Source organism: Gouania willdenowi, chromosome 1 (genome assembly GCF_900634775.1).
Source record: "Gouania willdenowi chromosome 1, fGouWil2.1, whole genome shotgun sequence".
NCBI classification, from domain to species: domain Eukaryota; kingdom Metazoa; phylum Chordata; class Actinopteri; order Blenniiformes; family Gobiesocidae; genus Gouania; species Gouania willdenowi.
The window spans coordinates 29,928,765-29,939,391 of NC_041044.1; the positions used below are offsets into that span (position 1 = coordinate 29,928,765).

Below are 10,627 nucleotides of genomic sequence, written 5' to 3' on the forward strand. Positions count from 1 at the left end.
TTTTTTTTTTTTTTTACAGTGGTAAAAAAGTTTTAGTTGATTAGTGAGCTAAAGAAAAAAAGAAATGGAGGTTTGACGTTGTCACACAGTTGTAATCTCACGGGAGTTTCTTGCAAAAGCAGGAAATTTTACACATAAACTGGGAGCATCAGGTCAATCCTTACGAGGTCAAACCGCGTAAAAGCAGGAATGGTCTGTGTGCAGTTTACATGTAAACCCTCGATGGTGTAAAGGGTTTCACCCTACACTTATATTCCCAATTGTTTTCCTTTCAGTGTTAGCCCTGCCATAGACTACCGTCTTCTACTAATTAATTCAGCGAAGAACCTCCATTATCCATGCATAATATAAAGGGGCTTGAATCCATAAATGAGCAACAAACTATTACTTTGAGAGTCAAGTGGTGATAAAGGTGATGTCCAGCAGTAATTCATAATGAGAGCTTTTCACTCTCACACTGTTGTCTTTGTTTTCTCCTCTCTGTCTGTTTTGCCTTTCTTTATTTCTTTAAATCTGGTTGTTTTTTGATATGTTGATTTTATTTACATTTATTACTGGCTACTATTTACTAATTTTATACCATGACCCAAAGGAGCAAAAAAGACGTTCATCAGGCTTATTTCCCTCACAGCAGCATGTTTTGCATTGTCAAAATAGGGTTTATTGACTCTATTATAGTGATAATATTTGCATGCGGTTAACTCCGACTATAAAGCATAATGAGCCATCAAATTGTTGACAACAACCCATCATTTAGGTTAAAAAAAAAAAAAACAACAACCTCAAAATGTGGCCAAATCAACAGTTTGGGAGAAATCTGTTCCCCTGCTGAAGGAAAATCCTTTTACACAAGTTGGTGACATCAGGAGCAGTCTCTAGAAGGAAGCGATATGCTGTCAGCTAAGCATCTGTTTGTTGGCCTGAGGGAATAAGGAGTTCCCCACGGGGAGTGAAACACTAGAAGGCTTTAGGGACAGGAAAGCCACATTACAGCTCATACAGTGCATGGGAAGTTCTCGCGCTACATTCGATGGAATAATGAAACAAAAGGCTATAGTTGTACTACAATGAAGAAAGCATGGAGTCAGGGAAGGAGAAATTAAAAACGCAAAGTTTGATGATGGACGTGTGATTAACTGGTGAACTCTCCAGGGTGTGCCTCACTACAGTAGGATGGAGTAGTGTGAGTGCTATGAAAAATACTGTGAATTTACAGCTGCAGGAACAACTCTGAGTAAATGCTGTTTAACAAAAACATTTCAAACTTGCGTATTGGCAGAGGTGTTAGAAACAGATTACAAGTACTCACGTTACTGTAATTGATAGCTCTTATGGGTACTTTTTTGAGTATAGTTCTAAATCAGTCATTTTACGTGTACTTAAGTACATTTTAAAAGATGTAAAGTAATTTGTTACATTTCCAGACCCAACCATTACTGAGTAGGTTATTATTTTCTGTTTTAAAATGATCAATGGACATTATGAAACGACAAAGAATGAAATGACCAGATAACAATCAAATGCATCACATCATAGCCGACCAATCAGATTAAATGCAAAAAATGCATTATTATTATTATTATTTTCTTAGTTTTAGAGTTCATAAATGTAGCTATGCTTAGGCCCGGAGAAATGTTTTTAATTTTGAATTAATCAACATATGAAAAATAAATGAAATTACAATTGTACAATAGAAGTGTGACTATCTCAATACGGTGATATATCACAATTTTTTTTCGCACCATCGATTATTGATATGCTCGCGCTTAGTATCATTTTTTATTTTTTGGATTTAAGATTTATTTTCTTATTTCCAAAGCCTTTTCTGCTTTTTCACTAAAATGTGCAGGTACGTCTTCACAGAAATGTTGTCACTGTTTGTTGAAGGAACCAATATATTGTTTACTGGAGTATTGCACTATAATGGTGTCACTGGTAAGAAAGACCCTATTTTTGTTTACAGAAAGCACTATTGGAGATACAGTACTTATTCTTTTACATTGGTGTGTTGACACTTATTTACAGAAATATTGCACTAAAATAGCGTCACTGTTCATAGGAAACTTTTTCAATTTATTGTCTTTTAGAGATAAAAAATAAAAATTGTTTTTTTTTTTTCTTATGTCATAGATTATTGTAGATTGATTTCTGACCAATATCTAACTAAAAAGCAAGGGACGTCTGTGTGGATGTGTGTGGAGCAAATATCTCCCCGACGCGGTGCGAGTTGGACCTGAAACTCGGTGGACGGGTTCCAAATACCCTGAAAGTGTGTTATTTTGGAGTAATGTGGTAATTTCAAAATGTTTATTTTATAATTTATTTCACTTCTGGACGGCCCCGAAATGAAACCTATTCAGGTTTTGACCTCAGGGTGTGAGGGGGCGCTAGCGCACCATCTTCACTGCACAGCTCAAGAGTAAGAGCAAGAGTCACGTGTGCGGCCAGAGCCAATCGCTGCGCACACAGCTAAGCAGCTGTAAACACACGAGCGATAGAGAAGAAGATAGTTTAGACCGAGACACGGAGCTCTGCATAGACACGTTTACCAACCCGTTCAATTCTCCATCTGGAAAACTGCGGATTCTCTGTGGTGCCGTGCATGGAAGCTAAGCTCTGACCACTCGGTTCAAAGGTAAAAAAATGATTTTTGTTTTTTTAAAAAAAGACAGCCGAATTGTAGATAATACTTTAATTTACTTACTCAGTCATGTAGTTTGGAGCTTTACGTTTTGTTTTGCGCAGTTTTGTTACTTTTCTGATTGGCGCTACAATGTCTATGGAGTTTTGTTATCAGCGTCTCAAACGTTTCACGGGAACACACGAGGTATTTATTTATTTGATGCGCGTTCACGGAGTCGGATGTAGACACACACGCGGCTGATGCGCGTGCACGGAGGAGATGGATGTAGACACACACACACACAGTATTTATAATAAAAAATATACTAAATGAGTAAAATATAACAAAAACTAAACAATCTTTATACAAAAAATACACAAAATGATTCCAGAATCACCACAATGGCAACAAAAACAATAATTATACAAATAATGCACAAAAACACAACAGAAAGATACAAAAATACACATAATGACTCCAAAAAACATACAATACAGAAAAATACACCAAACAAAAAACTACAAAAGTGAGTTAAAAAAAAAAAAGAAAAGCAAACACATTTATCATGCTCATATCCCATAGAATTAAATCAGGAAAATTGCACCCACATTTTGCACCCACAAATATACCCCTTATGCTCCCACATAAATGCATACTTCCGACAGGCACTGTACTAGTATCTATAATCGCAGTATCATCATATCGTGAGATAATCGTTGTTGTGAGCGTATCGTGAGGTACCCAGAGGTTCCCACCCCCTATTGTGCAAGATTTTGTCTCTTCTTTTTTAAGTTCATACATGAGATGTTTACGAGGGAACCGTGGCAAGATGTATTACCATAAATAGACATGGGGGGTGAAAGTAACTAGTCACTTTTATAATGAGTACTATTTAATTGAGCTGCTTTTCACTTGTATTTAATTATTTTATGTATGACTTACTTGGAGTTCTGCTTGAGTACAACTTTAATCAAGTAGCAGTACTTCTACTTGAGCAGGATATATCAGAACTATTCACACCTCTGTGTATTGGCAATGTCCCAAGCAAACAGTGAAAGAAACTATACATTTTTTTGAGGCAACGAGGTGTAATGTTCTTAGCCTTGAACGCAGAGCTGTGGCACGGTAATACTGAAGGCACGATATCTGTTGAGGACAATATGTTTCACAATTCAAGATAACCACAGTAAAAAATAAATTTAAAAAAAAAAAAAAAAGGAGGGGGGTTTGTTAAGTTTGCTTGTCAAATTGCATTTTTTTTAAAAAGTTTTGAGCTCATTCAAAATGTAATATAAATCATATGACATTAACTTGCATATCAAGCCCATACCTTGAATATTTGCATCAGTGTCCAAATACTGTATTTCTGGCCGTGACTGTTGCAACAGGAGAAGCAAGAATGAAAGTAGATTACGTTCTCAACACATTTTCCAGAACTGAAAAAAGAACTGTGAATATGTCTCATTTTTTACCATCTGATGCAACCCTCACCTCTCAAAGCCGAAAAATGAAATTTCCAGAATGTTCGGCACTTTACGTGAGACTCGCACGTTTGTGTGATGATCACACAGAGCCTGCACACCAGATGAATATTCAAATGTAGAACTAGTACAAATAAGTGATGTCACTTATGGGTCTTGACTCTAATCCTTATCTCAACCATTCACTCTCATCTCTCTCTTTCATCTGCATGTCCTCTGAGCATTATTTTACATAATGCTATTTGCATTCTCTCGCAGTCTTTGCACATTTGTCACTAAACAGATCGTGACTTGTGTTACCAAAAAATAGTTGTTTTTTTTAATTTCAGTTTTTACCAGAACTGTCTCATTTATTGATTTCCTTTGATTAATGAGGAAATGCCTAAGTCATTTTATCATATTTGTTTTTATTCTGTGAGCAATGAGCATGCACAGAAAGTCTGCTATAATTGATTTTAGTAGATGGATAAAACCCCTTAATCTGAATGGCAACAGTGTTTTTTTTCTTCTTCTTGTTAGCTGCTGTCCCAAAGAAAATCCTTTCACAGATAAGAATATCCACATCAGACAATGTGATTTGATCTTTGCCAAAAATAAACAGAGAGGAGAAAATAGATAGTGAACAAGCAGCGTAATGTAACAATAACTAAATCACGGCTGCTAATAGTCTTACAGCGGCAGGTCATTTGAGGATGCACGTCACTTGTCATCTTCCAACATGTAGCGTATCTCTCTTGTGTCACTGCTGATTAGTGGGAGGTGCTGACCTCCGACCCTAAATTTCTGCTTCCTTTGTCCTCAGCATATTGTAAGACTTCAAACACCAAGCCTCACGTCTTCTATCTTCTGATGTTAGCGTGGAATCACTTATTGATTTATGGGGAAAACCCCAAATCAGTGAGTTAACAGGCTTAATTTGAGAGTTTCATCTGTGGGGAAAAAGTGGTATTTTGTCAAATATTTAAATTTCACTTTCACAAAGCAGTGAACAGCAGCACGTTTCCTAAACAGTGGTACTAAAATATAATGCCCAATGCTTTACGTATTGAATGACTAGATTCCTTTAGCTGTGATTAATCTAAAACAGGGGTGTCAAACTTGTTTTAGTTCAAATGGCAAATAGGGAGCAGTTCCATCATGAGTGGACCGCAGGTTTTAGACAGGAAAACAAACAACTTCAACATTAATATGCCCGAGTTTGCTCTTCCAGTTATAAATTAGATATAAAGTATGAAAGGCATCAACCATATATAAGCATTGAATGAAAAATACATAAATGTCCTTTGATTTTTTTAGACTAATTTTGTGGTGTTCTTTCAACAACAATTTCCAACTTTGATTCTTTTGATTTACAGAAAGATTCAAGTTTTCTCTGTCATTTTCGCTTTCTCCAGCGGGCTGAATCGGATGCGCTGAAGGGCCGGATTCGGTCCCCATGCCTTATGTTTGACACGTGATCAAAAAAGTATCTTACCTTTAAAATCGATAGCTGAAAATAGTCTGAGAATATTGTCACTGTTCGACTAAATGAAGAAAATTAATGGTTTAACCTTGACCAAGTCCTTAATGTGCATATTTTTACACATTTTTTAAAATAATTTTTTTACACTGTAAACAATATGGGTTATGTGGAAGTCAAATGTTTTGCTGAATTGTGATTTTTTTTTTTTGGTACTACTGTTGTTTTATCAGCTTGTTCACAATTTTTTGATTTTATTTTGTCCTTCCTTAAATGTTTTTTTTTAGCTACAGTATTTCTTCAAACTAGTGTCAAAATGTCCCCTTTTTAGGAAAATACACTGGAAGACTTACCTCCAACTTTACACATTATCTGTAGAATGCACACCATGAGTTCCCTACCCAAAGATATGCATGATGACCCTCAACACGGATCCCAAAGACCACAAATTGTTCCAGTCTTGGATGCCGACACTCAGTCAGTCACTCATCCTTCTCTTATGTAATGACACCCCAAATCAACCTCTCAGCTTCCAACCAACAAATGATGACTTGCCACATGTTGCCGTAAACTCATTTGCTCTTACCATCTTCACGCACTGAGACACCAGCACGTGAGAACGCCAGCCTGCAAGACCATGTGTGCAGACACTCGTGAAAAACCAACAAGCAAAAAACATTCTCACGTACACACACACACGCACATACACACACACGCGCACAAGCCCTGGCAGTATCATCCACCAAAACATACCTTGGGACAGTCTTCATCTGTGCCAGCACTCCATCTTCCCTGCTCTTATATCCTCTTCCTCACACACACTGTGGAACATGCACACCAGCTTTGAGTCAATATATCTCTCTCTATTCTCTCTCTTTCTCTCTCCCTCTCTGTCTGTGTTCATCGTTCACCCTCCTCTGTCCCTCCCTCTTTCCGTTCTCCTTTAGTTGTGACGTACCCAGTTAATATCCCCTTCAGACTGTGCGTACATAGTTGTGTCACTCACTTTCTCTGCAGTGGGAAGATTTTAGGAAAACCCAAGAAAATAATTTGTTTAAAAAAGGAGATGTTTGCTATTTAAGTGTGTCAGCGTGCGAGAAGTGAGACAGTAACAGAAAGAAAAAAACAGAGCAAGACAGATGAGGAGAAAGCCCTACATTATACAAACACAGAGCGACGCCAACAAAGATAAGAACACACCCGGGCAGTGCATGTGGAGGGAAACAAACATGAAAATAAATCAAAGGAAATGGTTCTTTTCTCTCGCTGAAGGACAGAACAAAAGGGAATTATACTCAACATGTTGGCTGAGCCGAATAAAACGAGCCCTTGTTTTACACTTTGTCTGATATTAGTCCAATGATAGGCAAACACGTGTGTGTGTGAGCATATGTTTGGTTGCATTTGTCTGCACACGTTCTACTGTAGCATCCCTCACTGCAGTGACTGCCACCTGCCACAGTAATAAAAATACAACACTCAACAACAGCCAAGGACTCGTGGTTTGTCAGTCGAGGAAATTACTGCCAGACACAACAATGTGTGGAGGAAAAAACATCGTGGCAGAGCAGCCTTGTGTGGTTTTGTTATAAAAACCTCATCCGCACAACATACATTGTTCGATCAAGTGTTAATTTTTGTTGACTGGAAATTTTCGTCATAGTTTTTGTCGACTGCGTATTTTAGACTATGACTAATTTAAAAAAATACTTATGTATCAAAACATATTGATCTTTTTGTAGACTAATAAAAACTAAGCTATAATGTTCACATGGGACAAAATCCAATCAGAACTAAGTTTCATTTATTGGATGGTCTCCAAACAAAACTACTTTTGTTGCGTGGAAGGCGGGACAAGCATTCTTACCATTTCATATCAGGTTAATAATGAAGCTAACCCTTACCAAAACAGTCCTGATGACTAAATTTGGACTGAAACTAAGTTGCATTTTAGTCAAAAGACTACGACTAAAACTAAATCATAATTTTCAGTCCAAGTCTTTCTGGTGTTTAGAAATATAATGTCAACCATAGCACTTCTGTAGCAATATGAGTATGTTCAGTTTTTTTGTGTTGGTGAAAATTTCTTCTTGGCACAGTTTCCCAAATCATTTTTATCCCAGTATTTCTAAGAGGCTTACTGAGAGTTTAGACCTGCCAGACATACTTATAGTATAGATGGGGAGATTCCTTTCTTTCTTTTATAATCATACTCTGTGAATAATCCACAGAAGCAATGCAACTGCTGCTATACATTTATTATAATGGCAGACTGATATAATCAAAAGCCCATGCACTGCTCTGTTACATGCAAGTCTTTGTTGGGACATTTCCCACAGGAAAGTATATCAACAGTTACTTCAATGAAGTGTCTGATAGTGTGGCTAATACCTTCACTTTCATCAACTCAGGCCAGATCTTGGCATCAGCAGTATCAGTAAATACTGAGGTAAAGTAGCTATCCATACCTCGGTTACACACATGAAGAGAGTCGGGCTGTTTTTTGTTCTCACTTTCCTCGTTCCCAACCATGGATGGCAATTGCCAGATTATTTTTTGTTTTATAAGAATATCTTACAAACTTATAATTGACTCTGTGATGGATTACGGCCGAGAATCAAAACCGACTCATGACGGAATGTAGCCAATCAAAATTCAAACTGACTGATAAACATTACTACGTTCCAGGCCACTAGGCATTTTTAAGTTGAAAATTCTGATCTCTGAGTTCAACCGAGTTCACTGGCAGCACGTTGAAATATCACAAACATGGCTGGCCACGACAAAGTTTGATTTTTTTTCTTGACTTTACCAAGTTCGAGCTCCGATTTTAGGTGTAGCGTTACAAGTGACTTTTTCAAGTAGGAGGTCGGAAAATCCTGAGTTCCTTGGAACCCAGTATTAGATCACATTATCAGATCTCGTTTGATCTTGTTGAGGTTATCGGAGCACACCACACACAGTATGGTCAAAACTGTTCTATGCCTGATATTTTTGTCTTCATGCGTTGGGCTATCAGATAAAAAAAATCTTCAGATTTAGAAAATTATTGTTTGTGTACCTCACTTTAGCCTGCTTTCCTTTTTATTAGTCCCCGCAAATTAAGTTGGATCCCCAATTCAGTTTTTTTGTCCCCATCATAAAGAGGCTTGACAGTTCCAGATTTACCATGGTTATTTTGGATATTCTCTACAGGTACAGGTACATTTAATTTGATAAGCAGCCCACAAAGGCTGTTATAAATGTGCCAAAATCTACTTTCCACAACGGTGCAAAGTTTTTGTTCTGGCTACATGATGAAAATAGTCTTGTTCGATTCTAATCTGAAAAAAATAAATGTGAATTGTTTTTAAAGAGTGCTTCTAGTTGGTGCTACTTCCCAACTTAGGTAAAGCATGATGGTCGTTTCCTTCGTCTAATGAAAAGCAGTGATTAATTGGACGAATATCTTGAAGAAGTGGGACATATTGGGAAATTAAGTTGTTACTTATTTAACAAAGGGAAGCTTCAGTAGCATATTAAGAAGCCATATAAAGCCATAGCTGGCTGGCACTTCCCTCTATAGCTGCAAGCTAATGCTGTGACATGACAGTCTATCTCTCATGTAGCATTTTTTGCAAGCCAGCTAAAAATGTTGTCAAACATTTTGCCTTCGATGGCACACTCAAACTAATCCAACAAATGTTCAGCAGAGCAAAGCTCAGAAATGCTGGAAGTTTATTCAGTGGTTCCAACTCCCAAACTCTAGTAATCTCCAAAAACTCTGCACCTGGCACACACTCTGATAGTGTATATTATTGTCATTGTACATTGAGTTTAGCTCCAGAGAGTGATGATGTAAGCAGGAAGGGTAGTGTGTGCAAAAATAGCATCATGAAACAAATTGCAGAGACTTTTTTGTAGGGATCCCTTAAAAAATACACAGGCTGAACATATTTTGGGTTTGAGGGTACTTCCAGTCATGGAAAACATCTACCAATCGTCAATGGCAAAGAAGATCAATGGGCTTACATTTTCATCTCTGCTGTTCTTCACACAAACAAGAATCAGAATGGATTTTATTTGCCAGACACAGTTTAAGCAGAATTTGATGAGGCAGTTGGTGCAAAGAACAAGAAACAAAAAGCAACCCAAAAACAATAATAATAGCGATAGACATAAAGGGTGAGGGATACTGTAAGTAAAGGATGAATAATAATAAAGCATAAAATATATTAAAATAAAATATCAATATCAATATATAAACAAGTAGTTGCAGGTAGTATTGTCTTTATGGAGGTGGTGATGGGGGAGGAAGCTGGGGGGGTCAGTGGGGGACTGGGGCTGTGTTCTTGAGGATGGTGGCAGAAACTGTTTGTGTCTGGAGGTTCTGGTCCTGATGGACCAAAATCTCATTCCAGAGGGGCGAGTTTGAAACAGTTTTGTGAGTTGGCCACAATCTATCCTGCATGCCTCAGTCCTGGAGGCGTACTGGTCCTGGAGGGAGGGCAGATTGCAGCTGAAGACCTTCTCTGCAGAGTGCAGTGACGTGCCGTGACCACTAGGGTTGGGTAGGCACGTTGCAAATCGAGACCACCAATGACAATTTCATATGTTAATTCAATTCAAATCAATTTTATTTGTATAAAGCAATTTCCAACAAAGTCATCTCAATGCGCTTATCAAAAGATAAACTTCATAATAAGAAAGAAAAAACCCAATAAGATCCACATGAACAAGTGTTTAGCCATCTAACAAAATAAACATCATCAATTGTTTATGTTTCTTTATTAAAGAAACATAAACAATTATTTAATATAGCCTCCATACTCTCCCAACAAGATATATCTCATGACACGGCAGCACATCTGTTGTTTGTGTTGGAAACACAGAAACACGGAAAAAAATGACAACAACTTAGAACAGCCTCAGTGAGGAGCATCCACAAAGTCAATCCTTCCTTTTGTACCATTTACTGTGAAAAGTATGAAACATTTTCTGACCTTACCTTTGCTGAAGCTCTGGTAACTCAGGTGTTGATCTCCATCTTTTAAAAGCTGTCGTTTTTCCTCAAAACAAAGTTTC

At 37.5% G+C, this 10,627-nt stretch overlaps 1 protein-coding gene across 1 annotated transcript in view; it reads right to left on the minus strand.

Annotated features, from left to right (window-relative positions):
* Nucleotides 1–6,447, minus strand: part of doc2g (double C2-like domains, gamma) — a 62,465-nt gene extending 56,018 nt beyond the window's left edge. The window contains exon 1 of the mRNA XM_028448075.1: nucleotides 6,317–6,447. The gene's annotated coding sequence lies outside the window, so the exon portion shown is untranslated. The remainder of the gene's footprint in view (nucleotides 1–6,316) is intronic.
* Nucleotides 6,448–10,627: the final 4,180 nt, after the last annotated feature.